The following is a 17,538-nucleotide window of genomic DNA, read 5'->3' as shown; positions in this document are numbered from 1 at the left end:
TCGGTCCCGCTCCACAAGATGAATGTCATAGATGTAGCAAGACCAAAGGGCAATGTGTCCAATGGACTCGCTAAACTTGTCCCCGAATACAACCGTCTCCTCCCACCAGCCCAGGAGCAGGTTGGCATACGAGGGCGCACAAGAGCTGCCCATCACCGTGCCCCTGAGCTGGTGGTACGTGTGGCCATCGAATAGGAAAAAATTCCTGGTAAGAATAAATTGCAGGAGCTCCAGTACAAAGTCGCTATGTGCCGAATGCTGGCACCCCCTTGCTCTTAAAAAGTGTGCGGCTGCCCCCAGGCTCATTTCGTGAGGGATGGAGGAGTGGCGCTGCAAGTGGCGCTGCATACTGGGGCGATCTGAGGCTTTCCACTCCTCCCCCCTGAGTTGCGCCCATCGGACGGCCCGGTAGGTGTGGTGACACGATCGCGTCATAATAGCTGCCTCCCCCTTTTCCTTACCCGATAACGCCGTGCCTTATGGCGCATGCGCCCTGTTGGGACGCCGCACCCCTGTCTGGCCCGATCATGTCTGGTCCTCCACCGACACTGAGGCCTCGGATATCGATAGAGACAGATACCCTAGGAATAGAGGTCGGGGGAGAGGTGGTTATAGAGGTAGGAGACGGGGAGGTGGTAGATACAATACGGGTCAATTCCCAAACCAATCACAATGTCCCCCCTCTACCCTGCCGCCCTTCTCCACGCAGCCCTCTTCATCCTCTTCTTCCTCTCCTTTTTTAGAACAAGGGACACACTATCCGCTGCGCAACCGAAACCCCACGTTACAAAACGTGTAAGATCAGAGGACGACAGGCTAGTTATCAACCTGTCCTCTCGCCCCCTGACCACGAAGGAGAATAGCCTCCTGAGAAAGGGACTCTCCTTTGTTCCGACCCAAAAGTATGACGTCTTTCGCTGGGTCAAGGATCTCCACCTGTTTGCCAGGAAGCTGAAATGGCATAAGCACTTTAGAGCTAAAGATCATAAAGAAAGTCGTGATCTAGGCATCCCGGTGGAGATCCTTGACGATGTCCATCTCCTATATAATTTGGAGACGGTACCCGCTAACTTGGAGGGGAGAGGCCCCTTTACAAACCTTAAGAAGAGAAGTATAAAAATGCCCCAGCAGGTGAAGTCTCATGTATAGACGTCTTTATTAAACAAACCGTAGCTGAACTCTGCTCTCTTGAATCTACTGCTACTCGGTTTAACTGTAGCAGAGAAGAAAGGGACATCATCAATTCACTTGAGGGTGATAAAAACATAGTCATAAAACCCTCAGATAAGGGAGGAAACATTGTCCTTATGGACACCCTAGCATACAAATCAATGTGTTTGGCCATTTTGAACGACAAAGAGGGTTATGAAATCTTGCGGAATAACCCCACGCTGAGTTTCCAGGGCGAATTATGTACGATACTCGCTAGTGCCAAAACTGCCCAACTCATCAATGGAGATGAGTATGAATTCTTATATCCCCCCCACCCGGTGACAGCAACGTTTTACTGTCTTCCCAAAGTCCACAAGGACACGACACCGATGAGGGGACGCCCCATCGTGTCAGGGGTGGGCAGCCTTTCGCAGAATGCGGGCATTTATATCGACCGTCTCCTCAGCCCGTTTGTGCAAGCGTTGCCCTCCTATGTAAAGGACACTGGGGATCTTCTAACCAAACTAGAGCACATCTGCTTTGAACCCGATTGGCTCTTGGCATCAATCGACGTTGAGGCACTATACTCCTCCATCCCTCGCGACAAGGGCGTGGGGGCAGCCGCACACTTTTTAAGAGCAAGGGGGTGCCAGCATTCGGCACATAGCGACTTTGTACTGGAGCTCCTGCAATTTATTCTTACCAGGAATTTTTTCCTATTTGATGGCCGCACGTACCACCAGCTCAGGGGCACGGCGATGGGCAGCTCTTGTGTGCCCTCGTATGCCAACCTGCTCCTGGGCTGGTGGGAGGAGACGGTTGTATTCGGGGACACGTTTAGCGAGTCCATTGGACACGTTGCTTTGGTCTCGCTACATAGATGACATATTCATCTTGTGGAGCGGGACCGAAGTCCAATTTGATAGCTTTGTCCAAGAGTTAAACACCAACTCTATTGGACTTAAGTTCACCTCCTCCATCACGAGGGATAACCTCCCCTTTTTAGATATCGCTCTTTCTAGGGATGACGTGGGCGGGTTGAGGACAACGATATATCGTAAACCCACAGCCACAAACTCACTATTGAGGTGGGACAGTTGCCACCCTGCGCCACTCAAACGTGGAATCCCTTTCGGACAATACATCCGTCTCAGACGTAACTGTTCCGAACTCAGTGAATTCAAACAACAGGCATCCATCATGAGAGCTAGGTTCTTAGAACGTGGCTACCCAGATAGAATTCTGAGACAAGCGTATCAAAAGGCTTTGGGATGCAGTAGGACTGCCCTTCTATATCCTACCATACGCCCCAACACAGACTCAGCAAAAACGATAAGGATAATTTGGCACCTATGACTCAACCGCAACCCAAGTAAAAGGCATTCTGGGTCGCAACTGGGAGACACTTTTAATGGACCCCGACCTAGCCGAAATTCTGAGCCCGCACCCCTCAGTAACATTCAGAAGGGGGGCCAACCTAAGGGACAAGTTAGTACACAGCCATTTCAGTCCCGCTACGACCCAAGGGACATGGCTGGACAGAGACACTATAGGCTGCTACAAATGCGGCCACTGTAGTTTTTGTGATTGGTTGGTCAAGGGTAAATCCTTTGCGGCGAACCCCCCGGACAAAGCCCACACGATCAAGCAGTTTATTAACTGCCGCAGCGTAGGGGTGATCTACCTACTTAGCTGCGAGTGTGGTCAACGCTACGTGGGCAAAACCTGGAGGGAACTCCGTAAAAGGATGAGTGAACACCTGGGAGACATCCGCAATGGGAGGGATACACCGGTATCCAGGCATGTTCGGTCACTACACGGTGGCCGCACATCAGCCATTAAGTTTATGGGAATCGAACGGGTGAACAAACTATTCCGGGGGGGTGATTGGGACAGACGGATCCTCCAGCGTGAATGCTGGTGGATCTTTAAACTCAACACATCCCACCCCCATGGCTTGAACGAACAACTACATTTTGGTTGTTATATATGGGCTAGCTAGTATTTTAACCTACCAAAATGTCCCACTATGTCCAAATATTGAGGGGTCATTCTCTCCCCACCTGGGGAAGACTAGTGTAGTAGCCACTCGGACTGCACCTTTTACTCTCCCTGTCTGGCTCCACCCCCTCTATCTGCAGATCGCACTGCAAGTGGCGCTGCATACTGGGGCGATCTGAGGCTTTCCACTCCTCCCCCCTGAGTTGCGCCCATCGGACGGCCCGGCAGGCGTGGTGACGCGATCGCGTCATAATAGCTGCCTCCCCCTTGGCCTTACCCGATAACGCCGTGCCTTATGGCGCATGTGCCCTGTTGGGACGCCGCACCCCCGTCTGGCCCGATCATGTGACTTGATCCGGTCACGTGGGTCGACGTCATACTGGCGCATGCGCACTGACTGGCGACTCTCCCCTTCCTCTCATTTAAATACAGCGCGCCTCGGCTTACATGTCAGGCGTGCACCCTGTGATGGACGACATGGTGAACCTCCATGCCGTCACTTCTGGACACTGAAAGATACCACTCCAGTAGTTATGTAAGTACCGGCTTGCACCCATCACTATGTGGACAGCATGGACACTTAGACATTCTTTTTATACTGTTTCTATGTTTTTCTATTGGTACATCATCCTATATGCCTCACTCTGTCTATGGTCTACTTTGATATGGAGTCATTTGCTTGAATGATTACTCCCTTGATACACTGGAATACCTAATACAGTTGTAATAGTTAGACCGACAGGAGCCATAATACCTAACCCCGTGTCCCCTGATGATTTATGGGGCTTTAGGTTTAAGAATGTGGATTTAAGATATGTTACACTTATGAAACGCGTTGGTACACGCTCACATATCACTAAAAACACGCACTCTTCTTGTGCTTATTATTTAATGTTTTCACCTTATTGATTTTGAGATATACGTTACCTTAAATTATTTATATCTCTACCTGCCTTGATATACAGGACCCTGCCCTTAGTCACCCTGTGATAGGGTTACCTAGGGCTTCCGCATCAGGGCAAGGTTCCGGACGGGGCCACCCCTTGCGGGGCACGGACCCCGTGATAGGTCACTAGGGCCAGGTAGGTCAAGTAGGGAGGTACTAGGGTGAGTTTCTTTTCTGAGGCTACTCTAATACCAGGCTGTATGGACACTTTGGACGTCCTTATCCCCTTCCTACATGAACATCTGTTGATGTACCTTCCTGCCTGATTGTGACCACTTCCTGTACTAACCCATTATTTGGGGTTATTAAGTGAGGCCTTCTAAGAACTGGTAAGACCTTTCCATTTCTTATTTATTTTCTGATCCTAACATCACCTTAAGGGTTTCAGATACTAGGGATCACATGGTCCTTTCCTCATAGGCCCTTGTGTTAATATACCATAGGCCTAGGGAGGACGACACCTGTGTGGGTACGCGGCATGTCTTGTCTGTCTTTTTGTGTTTTTTGTTTGTAAGGGGTCTTTTACTCCCTACCCTGGGAGAATAGACATATTAAAAGCTATGTTTTAAAATTGTTACTGCTCCCCTTCTCTGCATACTCTTTACTTCCCTGAGCGGTACCCAGGTAAACTGCCTCTGCAGTCAAATATCCTGGGAAGACGCACTATTTTCTATTGGTTATTAACGGTACACACTCAGATTGGGTCACTGTCACTAGTGGGGTACCTCAGGGGTCAGTATTGGGCCCTATTCTCTTCAATATATTTATTAATGATCTTGTAGAAGGCTTGCATAATAAAGTATCAATTTTCGCAGATGACACTAAACTGTGTAAAGTAATTTACACTGAAGAGGACAGTATACTACTACAGAGGGATCTGGATAGATTGCAGGCTTGGGCAGATAAGTGGCAGATGAGGTTTAACACTGACAAATGTAAAGTTATGCACATGGGAAGGAATAATGCAAGTCACCCGTACATACTAAATGATAAAACACTCAGTAACACTGACATGGAAAAGGATCTTGGAATTTTAATAAACAGCAAACTAAGCTGCAAAAACCAGTGCCAGGCAGCTGCTGCCAAGGCCAATAAGATAATGGGTTGCATCAGAAGGGGCATAGATGCCTGTGATAAGAACATAGTCCTACCACTTTACAAATCGCTAGTCAGACCACACATGGAGTACTATGTACAGTTCTGGGCTCCTGTAAACAAGGCAGACATAGCAGAGCTGGAGAAGGTCCAGAGGAGGGCAACTAAAGTTATAACTGGAATAGGGCAACTACAGTACCCTGAAAGAATATCAAAATTAGGGTTATTCACTTTAGAAAAAAGACGACTGAGGGGAGATCTAATTAATATGTATAAATATATCGGTGGTCAGTACAGAGATCTATCCCATCATCTATTTATCCCCAGGACTGTAACTGTGACGAGTGGACATCCTCTGCGTCTGGAGGAAAGGAGGTTTGTACACAAACATAGAAGAGGATTCTTTGCGGTAAGAGCAGTGAGACCATGGAACTCTCTGCCTGAGGAGGTGGTGATGGTGAGTACAATAAAGGAATTCAAGAGGGGCCTGGATGTATTTCTGGAGCGTAATAATATTATAGGCTATAGCTACTAGAGGGGGGTCGTTGATGCAGGGAGTTATTCTGATTGGAGTTGGGAAGGAATTTTTTATTCCCCCTAAAGTGGGGAAAATTGGCTGCTACCTCAGTTTTTTTTTTTTTGCCTTCCTCTGGATCAACTTGCAGGATAACAGGCCGAACTGGATGGACAAATGTATTTTTTCGGCCTTATGTACTATGTTATTAAGGTGCAGAATATTTCTTACGAGTTTTGAAAGACTTTTTTTATTGACTGACTTAAATGCTCGGCCATACAGATTATGGACCTTATAGTTCTTGCTTTTATCTCTGGAGTACTGTAAAGTAGAGATGGCTTTCTTGTTGGAAATATCTCAGAGATAGTGGTTTTCTTGGACTTGGACCTAGTCTTCTGAGGAGTGAGCAAATGTAGCTCCTTGGCTAACACTAGACTTCACTAGGGGCAAACATATGTTGATCCTCTAGCCTCCTAAAAGAGTTAAGTCAGAATCGTTAACCCCAACTGATCCATACAAGACCATATGGGTATAATACAGCAGAATATAAAATTACGTGCAAACTAAAAAAAATTAATGCCAATAAACAATTTGCAAGTACCCTATTCTAGTATACTGCACCCCCTATTGTGAAACAAGCTATCCTCTGCATTCTTTAGGCTGGGTTTACACCTGAGCGTTTTACAGCGCGTTCCTACGCCCTGTAAAACGCTCAACAGGCAAGAACCAATGCTTCCCTATGGGCATAGTTCTCACCTGAGCGTTTTACAGCGCGTACGAACGCGCTGTAAAACGCCCTACGCCCCAAGAAGTACAGGAGCTTCTTTGGGGCGTAGTGTCGCGCGTTCCCGTACATAGACTTCCGGGAACGCGCAACAATGGGCGTTCGCATACTTCCGGAGCCGCGTACGTGAGACGCCTGGAGAATCGCGCATACAGAACGCTCAGGTCAGTACGCTCAGGTCTGAACCGGCTGTTATGCAGAGTTCCTCTGCAGTACAGGATGCATACAGTTAAAGATGCAGAACTGAGCTTCCTCCTTTTTCTTGACTTTGCTGCAAGAGAAGGGTTAAGGCATATGCACAACACAATAATAAACCTAGGCATTTTTCTACTGTAAAAATGAACTAAAAAGCTATGCAGAGGCTTATGGCTTTCTCGATACATATGTAGTTCTTCTCACTTCCTCAACTAAACCCTGACTGCCTTAACTAAGACTGCATTGAATAAGAGGAGTAATAGCACCTGTTCTATATACAATACTTTTTCCCCCTTTATGATCCACACCTGATTTTGACTTTTAAAAAAAGTCAACAAAAAACCTGGACAAAACCTGGAAACCTAGCCTTAGGATGCACCGCTGTAGTTGTAAACATGCATTGGGGCCCACCCTGTGCTTAACCCCTAGATACACCTCTGCTACAAGGGTAAAGGCAGGATTGTTAACCCTATCAGATCCGTACAAGAGTATACACGTATAATGCAACAGAACATTATATTACATTGAAAAAAATAGCATTAAATGTCAATAAATAATTTGCAAGTATCCTATTCCGGGGTACTGCACAAACACATGGTTTATTTTCTTATTATATAACATTTCTGGCTTTTCTCACATTTTTGGTGGTCCTGGAAAACTCTCTTAGGGTCTATTCACACGTCCGTAGAATGGGTCTGGATCCGTTACGCAACATTGTGGAGCGAATCCGGACCCATTCATTCTCTATGGGGCCGGAAGAAATGCGGACAGCACACAGTGTGCTGTTCGCATCCGCATTTCCGTAGCGCGGCCCCGATCTTCCGGTCCACGGCTCCCCAAAAAAATAGAACATATTCTATTCTTGTCCGCAATTGCGGAAAAGAATAGGCAGTTCTATGGGGGGGGTGCCTACTGGGTGTATTGCGGATCCGCAATACACTACGGATGTGTGAATGGATCCTTAATGATATACAAGATGGGATTAACAATCCTGTTTTTAAAGGGAACCGGTCACCTGGATTTTGGGTATAGAGCTGAGGACATGGGTTGCTAGATGGCCGCTAGCACATCTGCAATACCCAGTCCCCATAGCTCTGTGTGCTTTTATTGTGTAAAAAAACCGATTTTATACATATGCAAATTAACCTGAGATGAGTCAGAGCTTGAAAATATGACTCTTCTCTGGTCACACAAGTAAGATATGACTCTTTTATGTTAATTTTCATAAAAGGCGGGAAGTACAAAAATGCATAATACTTATTGAATTCGTCTGGAAATGAAATTAAAAGTGTAATTTATATGGTTAGGGTAACGCAATGAACATTTAGAAACGCTCAGTGAGGGTAGCATAGTAGAGGTGACAGGTTCCCTTTAAGGTGACAGCAGGCTTTGTAGTATAGTACAATCTATGGAAGATGTCCATAAGCTACAAGCCGGCTTGAGTGTTTGGACATCCACTTGGTAAATGAGGTTTAGTGTGGATGAATATAAAGTTATGCATCTGAATGCTTAAACTGTACAGTTGTGGCCAAAAGTTTTGAGAATTACATAAATATTGGAAATTGGAAAAGTTGCTGCTTAAGTTTTTATAATGGCAATTTGCATATACTCCAGAATGTTATGAAGAGTGATCAGATGAATTGCATAGTCCTTCTTTGCCATTGCCATGAAAATTAACTTAATCCCCAAAAAAACTTTCCACTGCATTTCATTGCTGTCATTAAAGGACCTGCTGAGATCATTTCAGTAATCGTCTTGTTAACTCAGGTGAGAATGTTGACGAGCACAAGGCTGGAGATCATTATGTCAGGCTGATTGGGTTAAAATGGCAGACTTGACATGTTAAAAGGAGGGTGATGCTTGAAATCATTGTTCTTCCATTGTTAACCATGGTGACCTGCAAAGAAACGCGTGCAGCCATCATTGTGTTGCATAAAAATGGCTTACAGGCAAGGATATTGTGGCTACTAAGATTGCACCTCAATCAACAATTTATAGGATCATCAAGAACTTCAAGGAAAGAGGTTCAATTCTTGTTAAGAAGGCTTCAGGGCGTCCAAGAAAGTCCAGCAAGCACCAGGATCGTCTCCTAAAGAGGATTCAGCTGCGGGATCGGAGTGCCACCAGTGCAGAGCTTGCTCAGGAATGGCAGCAGGCAGGTGTGAGCGCATCTGCACGCACAGTGAGCCGAAGACTTTTTGGAAGATGGCCTGGTGTCAAGAAGGGCAGCAAAGAAGCCACTTCTCTCCAAAAAAAACATCAGGGACAGATTGATCTTCTGCAGAAAGTATGGTGAATGGACTGCTGAGGACTGGGGCAAAGTCATATTCTCCGATGAAGCCTCTTTCCGATTGTTTGGGGCATCTGGAAAAAGGCTTGTCCGGAGAAGAAAAGGTGGGCGCTACCATCAGTCCTGTGTCATGCCAACAGTAAAGCATCCTGAGACCATTCATGTGTGGGGTTGCTTCTCATCCAAGGGAGTGGGCTCACTCACAATTTTGCCCAAAAACACAGCCATGAATAAAGAATGGTACCAAAACACCCCCCAACAGCAACTTCTTCCAAAATCCAACAACAGTTTGGTGAAGAACAATGCATTTTCCAGCACGATGGAGCACCGTGCCATAAGGCAAAAGTGATAACTAAGTGGCTCGGGGACCAAAACGTTGACATTTTGGGTCCATGGCCTGGAAACTCCCCAGATCTTAATCCCATTGAGAACTTGTGGTCAATCCTCAAGAGGCGGGTGGACAAACAAAAACCCACTAATTCTGACAAACTCCAAGAAGTGATTATGAAAGAATGGGTTGCTATCAGTCAGGAATTGGCCCAGAAGTTAATTGAGAGCATGCCCAGTCAAATTGCAGAGGTCCTGAAAAAGAAGGGCCAACACTGCAAATACTGACTCTTTGCATAAATGTCATGTAATTGTCGATAAAAGCCTTTGAAACGTATGAAGTGCGTGTAATTATATTTCACTACATCACAGAAACAACTGAAACAAAGATCTAAAAGCAGTTTAGCAGCAAACTTTGTAAAAACTAATATTTGTGTCATTCTCAAAACTTTTGGCCATGACTGTACATGCAACATATGTCCAAGGGAGAGTAAGACTCAGAGTCACTTATTGCAAAAATCTGGTCATAGGCTAAATAACAGAGTGCAGTGTCAATCAGCTGCTTCTAAGGTCAGCAGAATAAGGTCATGTATTAAAAGAGACAGACTCATGGGATAGGGAAGTAATATACCACAGGCATTGGTGTGGCCTCATCTGGAATATGCAGTTCAGTTTTAGGCACCAGTTCACAGAAATGATGCCCTGGAATTACAGAGGACCGCTACTAAACTAAAATGGGTCATGAATATATAACTTATGAAGAAAGATTAAAGGAATTCAATTTATTTAGTCATGAGAAGAGACCTCTCAAAAGACACTTGGGCACTTCCCCCCCCCCCCCCCCCCCTCTTGTAAAAATAAGATTCCATCTCCAGAGGCTACAGATCTTCTTCATCATAAAAACTGTGAATCTGTGGAGTAGTCTACCTCAGGAGTTGGCCACAACAGGAACAGTTGATGGCTTTGAAAAGATGATCTCTTACAACAAAATTTGAAAATGTATAGAATTTGTGTTTCTCCTCTCCTTCCCTTCAGGTTCTCCCGTCTTTTGGTTGAACTTGATGGACATGTGTCTTTTCACCTGTGGTTACTATGTATGGAAGCTATAGTTATAGAATGTAAATTTGATTCCACCATAACTTTGGCAGCCAAAATATTTTTGGTTGTTATTGACTTGTATAATGCTAATTTATTCCATAACACTTTACAAAACAAGGGTAAAATATAGACCATACAAACAAGATATCTGTAAAAGGTTTGACAGATACAGGAGCTGGCCATACAATAGTCAAACTCTTGTTAGACTAACAGCTATCATACTTTACCTCCTTAAAGAAATGCACATGAGGAGTAATAAAGGTGAGAATGTTAAAAAAAAAAAAAAAAAATTGTACCTAATGAATGTGGAGACCAAGTATAAGTCAACTTTATAAGCACATTTTAAGATTTTGAATTTGATTAGTTAGCAGTCAGTGCAGGTTATGACAAAGTCATGTTGAGCGAGGAAAGTTGCTTGTCAGTTAGGAATGTATTGAAGTGTTGCCAGTTTGTTCGGTGGCAGGCAAAAGAGGAAGGAGTAGGAGTGAGGAAATGAGGGCATGTGCTGGCATGCTAGTAGTGTCAGGAGTAAGGATGGGGTGGATGAGAGAAGTATTTTCACAATGAAAACTGTAGGATGTAAATGTTGGAACAAGAAATGAGTCTAATCCTTTTTCAGCAGGCAAGAGGAGACTAGGTCATTGTGGAGTTAGTAAGAGGGTTTAGACAGTGGAAAGAAAGACTCTATTAAAACAGGAATATTCTCTGTTATTTTTCATCGAAGAGATCATGACAGATTTTTTTAACCACCTCAGCTCCCCTAGCTTAAACACCCTTAATGACCAGACCACTTTTTACACTTCTGCACTACACTACTTTCACGGTTTATTGCTCGGTCATGCAACTTACCACCCAAATGAATTTTACCTCCTTTTCTTCTCACTAATAGAGCTTTCATTTGGTGGTATTTCATTGCTGCTGACATTTTTACTTTTTTTGTTAATCGAAATTTAACGAAATTTTTGCAAAAAAAACTATGGTACAAAAATTTGAATTTCCGCTTTTTGAAGCAGCTCTGACTTTCTGAGCACCTGTCATGTTTCCTGAGGTTCTACAATGCCCAGACAGTAGAAAAACCCCACAAATAACCCCATTTTGGAAAGTAGACACCCTAAGGTATTCGCTGATGGGCATAGTGAGTTCATAGAACTTTTTATTTTTTGTCACAAGTTAGCGGAAAATGATGATTTTTCTTTTTTTTTCTTACAAAGTCTCATATTCCACTAACTTGTGACAAAAAATAAAAACTTCCATGAACTCACTATGCCCATCACGAAATACCTTGGGGTGTCTTCTTTCCAAAATGGGGTCACTTGTGGGGTAGTTATACTGCCCTGGCATTTTAGGGGCCCTAATGTGTGAGAAGTAGTTTGAAATCAAAATGTGTAAAAAATGCCCTGTGAAATCCTAAAGGTGCTCTTTGGAATGTGGGCCCCTTTGCCCACCTAGGCAAAGATAAATATCTTGGTCAAATGCCAACTTTGTATAAAAAAAATGGGAAAAGTTGTCATTTGCCGAGATATTTCTCTCACCCAGCATGGGTATATGTAAAAAGACACCCCAAAACACATTGCCCAACTTCTCCTGAGTACGGCGATACCAGATGTGTGACACTTTTTTGCAGCCTAGGTGGGCAAATGGGCCCACATGCCAAAGAGCACCTTTAGGATTTTACAGGGCATTTTTTACACATTTTGATTTCAAACTACTTCTCACACATTAGGGCCCCTAAAATGCCAGGGCAGTATAACTACCCCACAAGTGACCCCATTTTGGAAAGAAGACACCCTAAAGTATTTCGTGATGGGCATAGTGAGCTCATGGAAGTTTTTATTTTTTGTCACAAGTTAGTGGAATATGAGACTTTGTAAGAAGAAGAAAAAAAAATGAAAAAAAATCATCATTTTCCGCTAACTTGTGACAAAAAATAAAATATTCTAGGAACTCGCCATGCCCCTCACGGAATACCTTGGGGTGTCTTCTTTCCAAAAAATGGGGTCACTTGTGGGGTAGTTATACTGCCCTGGCATTTTTAGGGGCCCTAATGCGTGAGGAGTAGTTTGAAATCAAAATGTGTAAAAAATGCCCTGTGAAATCCTAAAGGTGCTCTTTGGCATGTGGGCCCATTTGCCCACCTAGGCTGCAAAAAAGTGTCACACATCTGGTATCGCTGTACTCAGAAGAAGTAGGGCAATGTGTTTTGGGGTGTCTTTTTACATATACCCATGCTGGGTGAGAGAAATATCTCGGCAAAAGACAACTTTTCCCATTTTTTTTTTATACAAAGTTGGCATTTGACCAAGATATTTATCTCACCCAGCATGGGTATATGTAAAATGACACCCCAAAACACATTGCCCAACTTCTCCTGAGTACGGCGATACCACATGTGTGACACTTTTTTGCAGCCTAGATGCGCAAAGGGGCCCAAATTCCTTTTAGGAGGGCATTTTTAGACATTTGGATCCCAGACTTCTTCTCACGCTTTAGGGCCCCTAAAATGCCAGGGCAGTATAAATACCCCACATGTGACCCCATTTTGGAAAGAAGACACCCCAAGGTATTCAATGAGGGGCATGGCGAGTTCATAGAATTTTTTTTTTTTTTGGCACAAGTTAGCGGAAATTGATTTTTTTATTTTTTTTTCCTCACAAAGTCTCCCTTTCCGCTAACTTGGGACAAAAATTTCAATCTTTCATGGACTCAATATGCCCCTCAGCGAATACCTTGGGGTGTCTTCTTTCCGAAATGGGGTCACATGTGGGGTATTTACACTCACCTAAAGAATTATTAGGAACACCTGTTCTATTTCTTATTAATGCAATTATCTAGTCAACCAATCACATGGCAGTTGCTTCAATGCATTTAGGGGGGTGGTCCTGGTCAAGAAAATCTCCTGAACTCCAAACTGAATGTCAGAATGGGAAAGAAAGGTGATTTAAGCAATTTTGAGCGTGGCATGGTTGTTGGTGCCAGACAGGCCGGTCTTGGTATTTCACAATCTGCTCAGTTACTGGGATTTTCACGCACAACCATTTCTAGGGTTTACAAAGAATGGTGTGAAAAGGGAAAAACATCCAGTATGCGGCAGTCCTGTGGGCAAAAATGCCTTATGGATGCTAGAGGTCAGAGGAGAATGGGCCGACTGATTCAAGCTGATAGAAGAGCAACGTTGACTGAAATAACCACTCGTTACAACCGAGGTATGCAGCAAAGCATTTGTGAAGCCACAACACGCACAACCTTGAGGCGGATGGGCTACAACAGCAGAAGACCCCACCGGGTACCACTCATCTCCACTACAAATAGGAAAAAGAGGCTACAATTTGCACGAGCTCACCAAAATTGGACTGTTGAAGACTGGAAAAATGTTGCCTGGTCTGATGAGTCTCGATTTCTGTTGAGACATTCAAAAAGTAGAGTCCGAATTTGGCGTAAACAGAATGAGAACATGTATCCATCCTCTGATGGCTACTTCCAGCAGGATAATGCACCATGTCACAAAGCTCGAATCATTTCAAATTGGTTTCTTGAACATGACAATGAGTTCACTGTACTAAAATGGCCCCCACAGTCACCAGATCTCAACCCAATAGAGCATCTTTGGGATGTGGTGGAACGGGAGCTTCGTGCCCTGGATGTGCATCCCTCAAATCTCCATCAACTGCAAGCTGCTATCCTATCAATATGGGCCAACATTTCTAAAGAATGCTATCAGCACCTTGTTGAATCAATGCCACGTAGAATTAAGGTAGTTGTGAAGGCAAAAGGGGGTCCAACACCGTATTAGTATGGTGTTCCTAATAATTCTTTAGGTGAGTGTATACTGCCCTGGCATTTTAGGGGCCTTAAAGCGTGAGAAGAAGTCTGGAATATAAATGTCTAAAAAATTTTACGCATTTGGATTCCGTGAGATTTTATGTGAGATTTTATTTATTTTCACAAGTTAGTGGAATATGAGACTTTGTAAGAAAAAACAAAAAAACAACAAAAAAAAAAAATCTATTTCCACTAACTTGTGCCAAAAAAATGTCTGAATGGAGCCTTACAGGTGATCAATGACAGGGGGGTGATCAGGGAGTCTATATGGGGTGATCACCCCCCTGTCATTGATCACCCCCCTGTAAGGCTCCATTCAGAGGTCCGTATGTGTTTTGCGGATCCACGTATCGGATCCGCAAAACACAAACGGACGTCTGAATGGAGCCTTACAGGGGGGTGATCAATCACAGGGGGGTGATCAGGGAGTCTATATGGGGTGATCACCCCCCTTTCAATGATCACCCCCCTGTAAGGCTCCATTCAGATGTCCGTATGTGTTTTGCAGATCCGATCCGTGGATCTGTAAAACACATACGGACGTCTGAATGGAGCCATACAGGGGGGTGATCAGGGAGTCTATAGGGGGTGATCACCCCCCTGTCATTGATCACCCCCCTGTAAGGCTCCATTCAGACGTCCGTATGTGTTTTTCGGATCCGATCCGTGGATCCGCAAAACACATACGGACCTCTGAATGGAGCCAGCCTTACAAGGGGGTGATCAATGACAGGGGGGTGATCAGGGAGTCTATATGGGGTGATCACCCCCCTGTAAGGCTCCATTCAGACGTCCGTATGTGTTTTGCGGATCCGATCCATGTATCCGTGGATCCGTAAAACACATACGGTCATCTGAATGGAGCCTTACAGGGGGGTGATCAGGGAGTCTATATGGGGTGATCAGGTGTTAATAAGGGGTTAATAAGTGACAGGGGGGGGGGGGTAGTGTAGTGTGGTGCTTGGTGCTACTTATTACAGAGCTGCCTGTGTCCTCTGGTGGTCGATCCAAGCAAAGGGGACCACCAGAGGACCAGGTAGCAGGTATATTAGACGCTGTTATCAAAACGGCATCTAATATACCTGTTAGGGGTTAAAAAAAATCGCACTACAGCCTGCCAGCGAACGATCGCCGCTGGCAGGCTGTAGATCCACTCGCTTACCTGCAGTTCCTGTGAACGTGCGCGCATTCACATGAAATCTCGCGTCTCGCGAGATGACGCGTATATGCGTGACTCTGCCTGGAGCTGCTGCCTCCGGAACGCGATCCTGCGTGAGGCGGTTAAATAGGATACTGGGTAGTTTAGGGCCACGATTAGGAAACTGAAGCACATGTCTGAGTATCATTTGTATATAAGATGACCATATTTTCCATCCGTGTGCTATCCCCATTTTTTGCAGATAGCAAATGGGCCCATTCATTTCTATGGGTCCACAAAAAAAACATCCTTATGTCCATTCCACTAATTATAGAACATCCTATTCTTGTCTGTATTGTAGATGAGAATAGCTATTTCTACTGATGGGAGTTAGAAAAAGGCAGAGTGCACACGGAAGGTGTCTCTATTTTACAGATACGTGGTTTATAGATCTATCCTTCATGGAGGACTTTTCCTCCCAGCAAAAATAACAGATCTCAGATGAAAATAGCTAAAATGGATGCTAAAATATTCTTCTGATGGATCAGAAGAATGGAAAACTAAGCAGTGATGAAAACCTTAAAGAGAATCTGTCATCACAATTCTGAACTATTATCTACAGTAATACAGGAGTAGTCATAGGTGTGCGCACAGGGTGTGCCTGGGCACACCCTAATCAAGCCTGCTGGCCGGCGAATACTAATGAAGCGCTTCCATTTTGGAAGCGCTCATTAGTATCGGAGGACCAGGAAGCGGTGAACGCTATGTACTTACCGCTTCCTGGTCATCGGCTGTGCAGGAGCGGTGGCGTCCAGGAGCAGAGAGGTAATATTTTTATTTTTTTTATAAAAAAAATGAGGCTGCTGGGGGCATAATAGAGCCTAATGAGGCATAATGGGGGCTAATGAAACATCTTAGCTGATGTCCTATCCAGGGGCTGGATTCACCATGTGTTAGGTGGCATGCTCCCATTTCTAGACAGCTGCCTAATGCACCAAAGAAGAAAAGCTTAGCATCAATTTTAATGATGTTAAGTGGCTACCAAGATAGTTAGTTTTAACCAAACTGTGATGCATGTAAAAAGTGGGGGAATATCTAGCTAGGGTATAATCACAAAATAAGAGGAGGAGAAGAATACATCACTTATATGAACTGCAGCTATGTATTTCCCAGTTCTACAAAGTGACTAGGAACATGCCAGATTCCTCCTTATCAGTTGCAAAGGGTGAAACTGCAGCACAGCATAATTTGACATTCTGCAAATGCAATATACTACATAACAATTGTTTCACAATGCTGCTACTGTAAAATGCTGCCTTTTTTTCTGCCATCAGTTTCATGGTAAAAAATCCACAGGGTATACAGGTTGTAGGAAGTACCCTCACAGTTCCCAGACCAGAGGCCCCCCTACTCCTGACAAATACAGGCCCAAGAAAAGATCTCTAACCAGACCCATCAAAATTAATAGACCCCCTTAAATACAGATCAGGGCTGGCCCCCTAAACTAATCCAGTCCCCCTAAATAAATCATATACACTTATATAAAACAGCTTATTTTCCCCGGCGCCTCCACAACGGCATTCCCAGGAGGATGTCCCCGCCTCCAGGACAGGAAACAACGAGGAAGCACAGGATTTAAGGAGCCTCCTCCCCTTACCTTACCAGTCGTTGTTTCCTGTCCTCGGACGTGTGTGGAAGCCACTCCTGGGGTTATCCAGGAATTTGGATACCGCACCGGCCTGGTCCTTTCCCTGCCGTTTAGGAGGGCTGGTGCAGGGATTGGGGTCTCCGGGGATGCATTGCCTCACTTCCTCGATCCTTTGGAGTAAGTCCTGACCTCAGGCATCCCCGGGCTTGCGAGTCCACCGGAACTCGCGCGGGATCGGACGTCACCGGAACGATATTCTCGTGGGACGGCTCCTGCACGCGGCGGGAGATTTAAAAAGAAAAGCTCACATCCACCACCGCCGGTGAACTGCAGAGATGCCTTCCAGCGACAGAGAGTCGTCAAAACGCTCCGGTGATCCCGCTGTCTCGGCCCTCAGCCCGGTAAGCCTCCTCCCAGGGGGGAGTTATCCCTATTCCTTTATATGTTTCCACATAGGTATATAGGGTTAAGGAGTCCTGGACCTCTCCTCCACCCTTACTCTGGGTCTCTCCTTTGTCCTATACAAAGATT

The 17,538-nt window shown here is 44.9% G+C and overlaps 1 long non-coding RNA gene across 1 annotated transcript; it reads left to right on the top strand.

Annotated features, from left to right (window-relative positions):
- The first annotated feature begins 6,462 nt into the window (after window positions 1-6,462).
- LOC120996940 lies at window positions 6,463-15,760 on the top strand. Its single transcript, XR_005777991.1, has 3 exons — window positions 6,463-6,683; window positions 10,875-10,880; window positions 15,750-15,760. It is a non-coding gene; the product is annotated as an uncharacterized LOC120996940 (long non-coding RNA).
- Window positions 15,761-17,538: the final 1,778 nt, after the last annotated feature.

The sequence above is a fragment of the Bufo bufo genome, chromosome 4 (genome assembly GCF_905171765.1).
Source record: "Bufo bufo chromosome 4, aBufBuf1.1, whole genome shotgun sequence".
Taxonomy (NCBI): Eukaryota; Metazoa; Chordata; class Amphibia; order Anura; family Bufonidae; genus Bufo; species Bufo bufo.
This window is presented reverse-complemented; position numbering and strand designations above follow the sequence as displayed.